Source organism: Notolepis coatsorum (genome assembly GCF_963971535.1).
Source record: "Notolepis coatsorum genome assembly, chromosome: 11".
In the NCBI taxonomy this organism is placed as follows: domain Eukaryota; kingdom Metazoa; phylum Chordata; class Actinopteri; order Aulopiformes; family Paralepididae; genus Notolepis; species Notolepis coatsorum.
Genome location: NC_140175.1, coordinates 128,809,240 through 128,822,457, shown reverse-complemented (window position 1 = coordinate 128,822,457; position 13,218 = coordinate 128,809,240). Strand labels below are relative to the sequence as shown.

The window sequence follows — 13,218 nt, the reverse complement described above, 5'->3', positions numbered from 1 at the left end:
GTACAGTGGTGCAACATACAAATGTGTCCGTGTAGCAACACAAGCCAATACATAAAGGACAGGGGCCCGGGGAGGGAGCTCTCTCTCTCTCTCTCTGTGTGTGTGTGTGTGTGTGTGTGTGTGAGAGAGAGTGTGAGTGAGAGACACAAGTCAGAGGAATAACAACCTGTTATTCAATAGATTAAATTAGTTTAAGAATAAAAAAATAAATACATTTTAAGAGAATCTCAAATACATTATTTTATTTAAGTGTAGGCTATAGTTAATGTTTAATTTTTTACAGTTTTTGTATTTTTCTGACATGGGGGCTCAACAATAAATGACAATCAGAAATGTCAAGTTGCATGTTGTTATTCTAACCAGCTTAGACCCCGACGCTCTGCATCTTCTGGCCGCCTCAGACCTACTCCTATCCGAGCTCCGGGAGGGTCATCAAAGAGAAGTCGCCTATTCTCAGTCCTTGCCCCACAATGGTGGAATGAACTACCCACCCCAGTTAGGACAGCCGAATCACGTCCAATCTTTCGCCGTCGACTAAAGACGCACTTCTTCAACCATTATCTGAATAAAAAAAAATATATCTAACCCTAACTAACCGTACTGTCATGCACTTGTCCTAATAAACTAACCTACACTGTAGCACTCAACACTTTGATGAACATTGTTGCTCAGCTGATAGAGTTGTGCCCTTCCTGATGGCTTGTCGTACAGAACTTGTAAGTCGCTTTGGATAAAAGCGTCAGCTAAATGACTAAATGTAGTTCTGTTGCATTTCCAATTTATTTATTTAAATTATAAATTGATCAGGTATCGATAAGGGAATCGATAAAGAATCGAATCGATAAGCAGAATCGATAATGGAATCGTATCGATAAAATCCTATCAATTCCCATCCCTATTGGGTGGGTAAAGCTGTTGTACACAAATCCGATGGCCTCGGTCTTGACTAACGGGATCGTATCCTCGCCCTTTAACCTAGGACGGGGGACGAGGCAAGGTTCTCCGCTTTCTCCCCAAATGTTCGCGCTTTTCCTCGAACCACTTGCTATCGCACTAAGGACTAATCAAGACATCAAAGGGGTAATAGTGGGACAGGTGGAACATAAACTATTTTTATATGCGGATGATATCTTATTGGTATCCAGCAATCCCCAAACAGCAGCTGGGGTCATTGGAACTGTTATCGAGTCCTTCTCAGAAATATCTGGATACACAATCAACTGGAGCAAGTCAGAAGCAATGCCTCTCTCTAAGAGCTGTCCCTCTGCTATTAGGAGGGGATGGCAGTTCAGGTGGATGCCGTCAGGGTTGATATATTTGGGAATAAAACTGATCCCAGGTCTGAAAGAGATAGTACAAGCCAATATTGCCCCTATAATCGAACACGTTAGTGCTCTGACCCAGAATTGGGCCAAGATGAATATGTCCCTCCTTGGGAAGGTAAACTTAGTAAAAATGATATTGGCTCCCAAATTAAATTATATCCTATATATGCTGCCGCTGACCCTCCCGACTCAGTTACTCAAACAGTATGACAAGATAATTAATGTATATTTGTGGGGGGGCAAAAGGCCGCTATTTGGTCGGGCCAAAATGTATGCAGCAAAGGAAGATGGCGGCTTATCCCTGCCTAAGCTAGACTGGTATCACTACGCGTTCTCACTCTCCCAGCTCTCCAAATTGAATCACTCGACTGAGGAGGCACCTGCTTGGGTCAAGATGGAGGAGGAAATGGTATATCCCTCATCTCTGGAATCCTTCCTGACACAATCAGACAGACCTATACCTTATAAGAACCCTCTAATGGCGTTTGCCAGGGAAACTTGGAATCAGTCGCACAGGCTGACTAGTGATTCCCACAATTCCCTGGCCGTCCTCCAGACTCGAGGATTGACCCCCTCCTATCGCTCAGCACTGGGCGAAAAGGACTCGGCTCAATTATATATGATAAAATATTTTGGATAGACCCAACTTGCTTAGACTCCCTAAAAGCCAAATGGGACAAAGATCTGGGAATTACCATTACAGATGAACAATGGGATCATATATTAGACCTGGTACACACCTCCTCTATATGTGCAAGACACAGCTTGCTGCAGTGTAGGATCCTGCATAGGGTTCATTACACCAATGCGAGGTTAGCAAGGATATACCCGGATAGAACGGATGCATGTAATAGATGTAAACAATCTCCAGCCGATTATATGCACATGTTTTGGACGTGCCCCAAACTCACGGAGTTTTGGACTGCAATATTTGATACACTGAGCAAGGTCCTGGGTGTGACGATAGACCCAGATCCACTCACTGCCTTTTTCGGAATCCCGAATACCCCTACAATCACATCTAGGGCTGCAAAACGAGTTGTGGCGTTCACTACCCTCCTCGCTAGGAGACTCATTCTCTTTAAATGGATACACCCTTCCCCACCCACTCACAACAGATGGATACATGAGATACTACATTGTATTAGGCTTGAACGAATCAGATTCTCCCTAAAGGGCTCCCTTGGAACATTCCATGCGACCCGGCAACCATTTCTGCAACATATCGATACCCTGACTATCAATGAAGAGACTTAGGCTGCGGTTAGACTGACTGATGTTTTCGTTTCGTTTTGAAGATGAGTTTCGCTTTTCCAGGTCGCAACGTAGTGGCAGCCGAATTAGACATTCGTTTTGCAACCTGAGCACAGTGATGTAGTACAGTGCCAAAGCAGTAGGTGGCGAACATGAAGGCAATTTTCAACCAATCAGAACTTGAATGAGGACACTCCACATCCTGTTCAAAATCTCAAAAGCCGCCATCTTTAAATGCCTCCGCAAGCCATTTTAGCCAATGAAGCATTATTTTTCAGCAAGAAATAAAGTGCAATAAACAAACTGATAAATTCACTGTGTTCTGCCTCATTTGTTGATGATTTGTTGATGAAACAAAACTAACATCAACACAAGTGACCACCAAGAGCGGATAGTTTAGTCTCAAAAAAGATTGTCGATGTTGTTAGCTACATGCTAACGTGAATGGAATATGCCATTATAACAGTATAGCATTGTGGCTAGCAGCTAACGTTAACTCACGTCAGTTAGCCAGCACCAAACTGATGATATCGGGAGCTATCAGTAGCTAGATAACATTAGAGACAACACCTCATGTATTAAACAAAAGTGAATAGATGACTGGGCCATTTTGTTTAATGCTTGTTATGTTGAAAGAGGGGCTCTGAGCTAACAGGGTCTGGTAGCTAGGTAGGTAGCTAACGTTAGCCAGCTGCTCATGCAATCGTTAATGCTAGCAGAATGAATGGATGTAAACTTTATTTAACAGATTGCAGAATGGGTACAATACAATACGGCTCAATACAAACAATTGTTAAGGGAATGCACTGTTGTAGCTTGGACTGGGGTCCTTATAACAATAACTTGACAACACATGGTAGCTGCAGCTATAGCTCTGTTGTCACCGGACGTTGGTGAGGGCACGCAGATGTGGGTATCTACTGCGCATGGGCGTTGAGCAAACAACGGCTCTGCGCAGATTCCACGACACGTTGTCGGCGAGTTTTGGCAAGTATCCAAAACGGAAACACAATTTCAGCGTTTTCAGTAGGGCCAAAACGTTTCCTGCCAAAACGACATTTCTAGCAAACGTATTCAAAACAAAAACAAAAACAGTCTGTGTAACCATGGCCTTAGAAAGGATAGAGCTTTACACCTCTAACTGCACTTTCATATCTTTTATTATTATTTTATTCCTATTGTTTACTGTCCCCCCCCCCTCCCTGTCCTGGTACGTATGGGTGTGAATGAGACCCCGGGGGAGTGGGTGGGTAATTGGGGGAGGGAGGGAGGAACGGGGGACACAACTGCAGAAGATCGAACTATTCAAGAATTATCATGACACTATAATTAGGGGTGGGAGAAAAGCGTGAAATGATATCATTGTTGACTTTCTTCCACAGCCACATCTGTGTTAGAGGGTCTTTTTTGTTTTTATGTTTTCTTTATCTCCTTTTAGCTAAATATTTGTGCATACTGCAGATGTGTTTGATGTCAACCTACGGGGTGGGATGGGGTGGGTATGGGGGGGGGGGTGGAGGGAGGGAAGGGGGGAAGAAAAAGGAAAAAGAAAAAAAGAAAATTGGAAAATGTACAATGGTTACAACTTAAATGTTTAAATAATTATTTTCCTGTAAAGAAGAATGATTGCAGAATAATGTTAATTATAGCAGACGATCGACATTCCCAAGTATTAGTAGGAAGGATACTATAGGAGGGGGCAGATACTAAATGTATATTGATGTCGTTGCTGTTTTTCTTTCCCAGAAACATCTATACCAAATAATCATTCCGTCTACCTATTTACCGGTATGCATATTGAAGATGTGCTTATTGGTTACCTCCAGGGGGCAGGACGGGGAGGGAATGTGAGAAGGGAATGACGGGAGGGAAAAGAAAAGGGGAGAAAATGGAAAATGTATAATATGTGCAACTGTACTGTTTAACTCGTTGCTTTTCCTGAAATAAAACAAAGTTTACAAAAAAAGAAGTGAATTCACCTCTTGGTACAGAGGTCTGTGATGTCGCCCGCGGTGCGGACGCCCGCGGGGCTCGACTCCCACTCATGGCATGTTCAGAGCAGCATTTCCGTTAGCCGGTAATTACCGGTATTTGACTGGCAAAATCTGTTGAAGTCCGACATATTTAATCTCTCCGGTCTTAATGTCTGGTGAAAATAATTCCCTGAGTCTAAGCACAATTTGATTATTTGAATTGTATTAAAATAGGCTAAAATTAGGCGGTTAGGTGGCCGAGCGGAGATTGCGTCCGTCACCAACCCCGGAGCTGTGAGCTGGATTCGCCTGTTCGAATCCAGCTCACAGCTCCGGGGTTGTCACCAGCTTGGCTGGCCGTCTGCACTAATACAATTGGCTGTATTAGAGGGTGGGAGAAGCTGGCGGGGTGGGTCCGGGTCGTTGTAAACAGCGACTCCTACAGTTCGGTCGGGGCGCCTGCTAAGCGCGGATAGGACTTGAGGGGGATAGTGTGGTCCTCCCACACGCTACGCCCTCTCGATGAGAATCCGCGCTGCCAGGTGAAAAGAAGCGGTGATTGGCTGGACGTGTGTCGGAGGAAGCACGTGGTAGCCTCCACTCTCCCAGATGATCTGACTGTGGGGGGTAAGTGCGCAGCGACCAGGAAGGGACTGGGAATTGGCATACGACTAACATTGGGATGGGAGAAAATCGGAGGAAAATGGAGGGGGAAAAAGACTAAAAAAAAAAAAAAAAAAAAAAAAGGCTAAAATTAAATAGCCTATGCGATGAACGAAACAATCATTACATTTGTTTCATCGTTGCTTCTAATAATGACAACGACGTTGTCAGCGAGAGCTTAGTGCTGGGTGTGCGAACTTTTGTGAAGCTGCAGAGCCGGAGCAGCAGCAGCACAATGCAGTACTCCAGCAGTACTCCAATTCAGCCATTTTCAATTCAATGTTGGGTGGGGGGCGCTGCTGTGCGGTCCCCAGAAAAGAGCCAATAACAGCTGAATCTGCTGCTCTGCATCGACATACTCTCGCAAATAAGTCATTGGGAGGTGGAGAGAGAGAGAGTCGTCACGCAAACCCACGATAATGTTGCCGTCTCTCTGTCAAATTTCTCAGTTCTTCGCTTGATATAATTAATACAAATGTCCAATATAACGGAATTCGTTAGCTCATAAAAATGTGATTATAACAGACTGTTGTTTATTAATGTCGGGCGACTGCCCACAGACACCTATTTGATTTAAAGTCGGCAGCAGCACGAGTCTCGGGACTTATTTTATTTGGAATATAATGACTTTATACGCAAAAGTAGCCTAGTTTTAAGTAAAAATATTATAAATCTACATGCCTTGATGATGTCATTCTTTTGTTTTGTTGTCATTCTTTTGCCTATCAATTGTTTTTAAGCTCAATAAACTCTGACCGGAATTTCTCTCATTTGACCGGTAGATTGAAATCTACCGGACACTGAGGCCGGCAACAATTTTTTCTAACGGAAACCCTGGTTCAGAGTAGTACCGGCTACACGTGCATCCAAGCTGACTGCTGTTTAAGAAACGTCTTTTATTTTTTTACACAAACGTTTCTGTGCGCGACAGATTTCAGATGTGCGCGGGAGCATTTGGACATGTGCGCGCACACAGGCGCACCTTAGAGGGAACATTGGTTGGGTGGGGGATTTTTTATTTATTTTTTTGGCATTTACCAGGGCCCGTTTCTAATTGCAGCCACCCGTAGGTGCTCTTTGAGAGCGGTTTTGAAGGAGGGTAGGGATTCACATTATTTTACAGCTGTGGGTAGGGCGTTCCACATTATTGTGGTGGCCTAGTTGCGAAACGTGTCTAGTCCCTTGTTTGAGCCGAATCTGGGTTGGACGTGATTTGTGGAACTCCCTCTGGTGTTGTGGTCATGAACTTCACTGACCTTGTTACTCAGCTGATAGAGTTGTACCCTTCCTGCTGTCTTGTAGTACAAAACTTGTAAGTCGCTTTGGATAAAAGCGTCAGCTAAATGACTAAATGTAAAAATGTACATGGGTATCTTTGTGGTGTAGTGTATCTTGTAGACCAGGCCGATTGCAAGTTGCTGTACTCTGTCGTCTACTATAAGCTATCCTATATTGTCAAAATGGGCAGGGGTGAGGTGGGTTTTTAGGAGTAAGGCCAAGCAGTAGCCTGACCAGTTTGTTTTGTGATGTTTGGAGCCTTGTTTTTAGGGCCTTTGAGGTGCTTTGGTACTATGAGTACGTGCAAGCATAGTCGTAGAAACCTTGAATGAGTGCTCCTGTTAGTCTTCAAGGTATTCTTATTTACCAGAGAGGAGATCCTGTACAAAAATCATGTTCGTTGGTTGCCATTTTGTCACAGGAAAGATTTGCCTCTAGGATGGAATCCAGGTAGGTAATTTCATCTTTCCTTGTGACAATATTGCCACCCACTGTATAGGGATGCCCCCCGGACCCCGGTTCTAAACGGGAACCGGTACTAAATTAGAAAAAACTGAGTATTGATAAGCTCCGACGTTATCGGTACTGCTATATATACTCTAGAAATTATTATTATTATGATTGTTTTTCGAGGAATTTAAACGTTGCAAACTATCTCTCCTCTCTCTGTCTCTGCACGAGAAGCGAGGCGCAGCGAGCCATTATTACACACACTCGTCGCGAGCCGCTCACACTCACACATACACATACGGGTACTTAAGGGAGGTGCCTGTCCGTGGCTCCGTGCTGCTGTAGATCTGCATGCGCTCGTCATGGCGGAGAGAGCGAAGCGCTCGAAAGTATAGGTATACTTTACGAGAGTCGATGCCGACAACGCATATTGCCACAAGTGCAACAAAACATTTGGCAGTAAGGGTGTCAATACGAGCAATTTATCAAAACATCTGTTGGCAAAACATAATATTAGTGTGCAGAAATGCACCGTTTTTGACTGCTTTGCTCGCAGTGTTCCATCTGCATCCACATCCACTGCAGGTAAGCCAAGATACGGAGTTAGCTAAGCTAATAACGAATTATTACAAATAGGCTAATAAATAAAATATAATTGCTTAGCTAATTGTTTAGCTACAAATATATTTGAAAGATGACAACTTTTTATAGATCGTCAGGCTGAGGCTGCAGCCACCATGTCCCAGCCCACCCCTCCTCCCTCTACCACCACCGGTCTCAGCCAAGCCCAAAGTTCCTTCACCCTAGCAGCTAGAGGAAGGATGACAGAGGATAGGGTGAAATAGTGTCACAGCCTCTACTAATAAAATAGAGTATTGAACCGTTTTTAACAGCTGGGTATTGGGTGGGACATTCTGATTCAAGTACTTTCTAAATAAAATAGAAAGTCCCAAAATAGTTAATTTATCTGACTGCTTGTATTAATTGATCAAAAAGTAGCCATGTGCAGTAATATCTAATATAGTTATATAAAATAATAATAAAGCAATGTCAATTATGTTCTTAATTATTTTTTAAATTTCGTTTACTAATTTTAAATTGTTTTTTTTACTAATAAACTAACCTACACTGTAACACGCAACACTTTGATGAACATTGTTACTCAGCTGATAGAGTTGTGCCCTTCCTGATGACTACAGAACTTGTAAGTCGCTTTGGATAAAAGTGTAAAAAAAAATGTTATCTTAGTTTTGAGTCTTCAGTGCTTTGTTAACTTAATGTTACAATGGGAATGAGGTGATGATGTCAGACCTCAGAACTAAAACTTTACTTCAATAAACTGCCAACCTGTGTGACCATGTGACTTTATCCACACACACACAGTCTGCCACAATATAGAGACTATTAATTATATATCCTGGGGATCACCACGATTGATTGCGTAGTAGGGGGTACTTTAGGTTGGCTTGAAATGCTTTGGGGGTACAGTACTCAAAAAAGGTTGGGAACCACTGGTGTAGTGCATCTTGTAGACCAGGCTGATTGCAAGTTGCTGTACTCTGTCGTCTACTCTAAGCCATCCTAGATTGTCAAAATGGGCAGGGGTAAGGTGGGTTTTTAGGAGTAAGGCCAAGCAGTAGCCTGACCAGTTTGTTTTGTGATGTTTGGAACCTTGTTTTTAGGGCCTTTGAGGTGCTTTGGTACCATGAGGACGTGCAAGCATAGTCGTAGAAACCTTGAATGAGTGCTCCTGTTAGTCTTCAAGGTATTCTTCTTTACCAGAGAGGAGATCCTGTACAAAAATCATGTTCGTTGGTTGCCATTTTGTCACAGGAAAGATTTGCCTCTAGGATGGAACCCAGCTAGGTAATTACTCTTTCCTTGTGACAATATTGTCACCCACTGTATAGGGATGCCCCCCGGACCCCGGTTCTAAATGGGAACCGGTACAAAAAAAAAAAAAAAAAAAAAAGAACCGGTACAAAAAAAAAAAAAAAGAGTATTGATAAGCTCCGACGTTATCGGTACTGCTATAGATACTCAGAAATTATTATTATTATGAGGGTTTTTCGAGAAATTAAAAACGTTGCGAACTATCTCTCCCCTCTCTGTCTCTGCACGAGAAGCAGCGAGCCATTATTACACACACTCGTCGCGAGCCACTCACACTCACGGGTACTTAAGGGAGTTGCCTGTCCGTGGCTCCGTGCTGCTGAAGCGCGCTGCACACAGACAGATCTGCATGCGCTCGTCATGGCGGAGAGAGCGAAGCGCTTTTTTACTAAGAAACGAACCTACACTGTAACACGCAACACTTTGATGAACATTGTTACTCAGCTGATAGAGTTGTGCCCTTCCTGATGACTTGTCGTACAGAACTAGTAAGTCGCTTTGGATAAAAGCGTCAGCTAAATGTAAATGTATCTGGAGAAATGTAATCTTTTATTGTGAAAAGAATTACGTCGCTGCAGTTGACCATGGAGATGGTAAAGTACTATAAATGTAAAACATTTGGCATTTTTACAATTAAGGTGGGATTGTACAACTTCAAGGCTCCTTTAGAGTGCCGCTGCTGCAAGGAGGAGCAATAAGAGGAAAACAAAGTAAACATAATTGTACTTACAGATGTTGGTGTCCAGTCTGCTGTCTGTTTCCACAAGAAGAAGGCTTTGATCCAGATGTTTTGAGTAGAAAGCCTTGGTCCAGTAGAGTTCCGTCACAGAGACTTCACACTGTAAACACACAAAGCATTTGTTGAATAATCAGGGCTCCAGACTAACTTTTTACATTGGTTGCACCCAGGGAACAAACTTAACTTTTTGACTTACCAGCCATTTGGCTGTTAGCTTTTTTATTTAAATTTTATTGCGCTTTTGTTTTTAAATTGTCTGTTTATACTATGTTTTTAATTAACTATGTTCTATTTTTATCTTATTTTTATTCTGTATTTTATTTTATTTGTTTTACTAATAACTATTTTATTTCTATTTTTTTAACTGTTTTAACCATGTAGTGTAGCACTTTGGGATCCCAGTGAACAAAAAGTGCATTACAAATCCAATCTATTATTATTATTATTATGTGTGGCTGCCGCCCTGGCGGACATCTGTGCTCTACTGAGTGCACCTTTCTAGTCTAGAGAGAGCGCTCACCGCTCACCTTGAATCGAGCGCTCCCCAGATCGCTCGGCAGATTTTTTTTTTTTTTTGGAGCATGGTGTAAATTAGCTCAAACTACAACAGTCTACACCCCCCCCTGGGCCCCTTAACAATTGTTCGTATTGAGCCGCATTGTAATTGCACCCATTCTGCAATGTTAAATAACGTTGTTTATCCATTCACTAGCTCTATTAACACTTTGATCGCCATGGGTTAAATTCATAATTTACCATCCCTCGCCAGCTCTATTTGTCTATGGAGAAGTTCCCCTTCTTTGCAGGGCTATAACTTTTTAAATTCTATTGCTAAATTGCCATTATTATGGCCCATTCAATGTCCTATATGTATTGTTCAGGGTGTAGCAACGTTAAACTTTTTCATTCACATATTCATACTAAAATATGGTCTAAAGTATAAGTATGTTTTTATCGTTTTCTGCAGCTTTCTCCAGAACTTGATTTATAGCTCCAAATGCATTATATTGATGATGAAATACAGTTTGATAGCAATCGGCGCGAGATAAAAAAAATTCAACTGGACGTGGTTCTAGAAATTTCTACGTATCATCTGATGATGACTGGATGGGCGGGGGATCGTTTATAATTCCGTGGGCAGCGTTAGATGATTCATCCAGAGTGGGTCATATGTTCATCATAGCAGTTTATATGGAACACGTTAGAATATAACGCTGAATCTTACCGTGGCTTCCTCGCGCCGCTGGTAGATGAGCGTGGAACAGAATTTTTTTCTATTATGGGATGGAGAAATGCCCGATCCATTTCCAGGTTGTATAATAGTATATACGTCCAAATCATGTAGTTTTTTCGAGTTATTTGCACCGATCGATCTTCACTGTGTCAAGACGGAGTCTCTCTAACGATAGCGAGTGCCCGGACCACATATGGATGAGCACTTCCGGTTCAAAGGGTCATTTCCGGTTGGCGATCTGCCACCAGATGGCGCTCTTGAACCGCTAGAGAGTTGAGTGGAGCTTTGCAGTGTGTCTCAGGGCTCCGGAGGGGAAATATGATTTCGATTACAGATTTTTGAAATATTGACATCAAAGACGAGTTACGGCGTCTTCGGCAGAATTAGCATGGCTAGGAATGACGTCTTAACTCGGCATCGGCGATCATAGTGTTAAGCGATGATAGCTAGCCTAGCCACAATGCTATGGTCGCTGCCATTAACGTTAGCATGTAAGCTAACGACAACAACAATGGCGTCAAAACTTTTTGACAAAGCCTGAACAGGATATCACAGGTTCACCCTTCTCATTGGTTGAAAATGGCCTTCATGTTTGTACATCGCCATCTGTTGCTTTGGCATTGTACTACATGTATAGTATATTACATCAGTGTTAAACCACTGTGAGCGGATTGGAGGAGAAGCGGTAGATGCAGTGTATTTTGTTAGCCGCCAGGTGGCGGGCAGACCTTAAATTCTAATCGCCAAAGAATAAATCTACAAGCCAGTGGCGCTGGGCGTGTAACTATTTTGTACCCTGGTTGCACCAGTGCGTCTAACTTTTTCATTTAGGTGCACCAGCTCATAATTTAGGTGCACCCAAAAATATCCACTGCGCCTTTTGCCGCTGCAATAATACATTTTAAGCGTTACCTTTACCATTACCTTTGTCAGTTTCCATACACATTAGTAATTTCTTAAGATGTTATGTAAATTATTGTAAAAAATAACATTGTATTACAGTTAGCTCGCAAAGTCCAATCCTTCACATTTTTATGTCTATTTTAACACATTCAGCTCAGCTCCAGTTAGAGCTGTCCCCAAGCCTGTTTTTGGGATTCGAACATTCGCCAGGGTTTTTCTAACGGATGTTCGAACCATCGTTTTTAATCATGCAAACAATTTGCTCCTAAATAGGGAGGTGTAGTCTGATGTCACTTTGGACCGCCTGCGAGGTCCACCCGTATAGGGATTTATCTTTGGGAAAATGGATTATCGGCTATTGTAACAATTCTACCTCATGAACATTTGGAACGCTTTCCATTTTTGCACAAAATGAGTTCCCCTCTATCACTAACTGTATTTGTTAAGCATTTTTGGTTGAAATAAAATTCAGTGATTTTTTATTTTTTACAATTAATTGCGAATATTTTCATGTTGAGCTATAGATTGTGGATGAATACGCACAGAAAGGTACACCATGCCAATGTTGATGCTTTATTTGTTTTAAACAAGACGATTTAGAAATGGGCAATGGGCAAATACATTGTGTTTTCAAGATGGTGGGCCGGCCGGAAACAGCAATCATGTAACCACTACACCTCCCTATACCAATAGTCTTTCGGGTATTTTATTTTGAAAAAATTGCCACTTCCGTCCGTGCCTCAACCCAGCGTACTGTCGAGTCTTGACTAGCAAAGTTTAGGCACATAACGCACATTGCTGCGGTTGAGTAGTAGATGTACGGACTTACTGGTAACGGGAGGCTTGAATAACGTTTGAATGATAATCCATTTTGTGAATCCATTTGTTGAAACAGCTTTGTTGACCGATGGCTCCTGCTATCTTAACGTTAGCTAAAGCTAAAGGGCTACACTCTAACATTACATAGCTTAATTAACGTGTATGTATAACATACCTGTGTAACGTTAAGCAGCTTGTGTTCCGCTGGGAAAGCATCACTGCATACACTTTGTTTAATCCAAACGTCCATTCGGAAACGTTGTATTATGAAATGAGACTGTGCTTTTTTAATCGTTTCAATTCGGAAAGTTGATGCTCACATGGCTTTTTTGTTTATCCTGTCATTCAGCGAATAATAATGGCAGGGTGATGATCATGACTGCCACCTACTGTACAATCCATTCAACCCCATAACACACAAAACAACAAACCCATCCCTAACATCACCACCCTATCCAAACCTAATCTATGAGTCCCTCCTTGCCTCCTGTGGGCTGACCCTGGCCTCCTTGAACACTCACCACCCCCTTCTCCAACTCTACTTGATCTCTCACCCTATTTAACTCCCTTATAACGTCCTCCACTGTCAACCCCTTCATACCCAAGTGTCCCACTGCTGCTTGAACTATCAACTGGGTCCTAACTGTCCTACTACTAACCATCGCTGTTGTATTCACTACTCCTGCC

At 42.4% G+C, this 13,218-nt stretch overlaps 1 long non-coding RNA gene across 1 annotated transcript in view; it reads right to left on the bottom strand.

Annotated features, from left to right (window-relative positions):
* The window catches only part of LOC311236689, a 74,047-nt gene extending 64,369 nt beyond the window's left edge, over nucleotides 1-9,678 (bottom strand). Inside the window, exon 1 of the long non-coding RNA XR_014620235.1 lies at nucleotides 9,567-9,678. This is a non-coding gene — a long non-coding RNA (uncharacterized lncRNA). The remainder of the gene's footprint in view (nucleotides 1-9,566) is intronic.
* Between the last annotated feature and the right edge of the window lie 3,540 nt (nucleotides 9,679-13,218).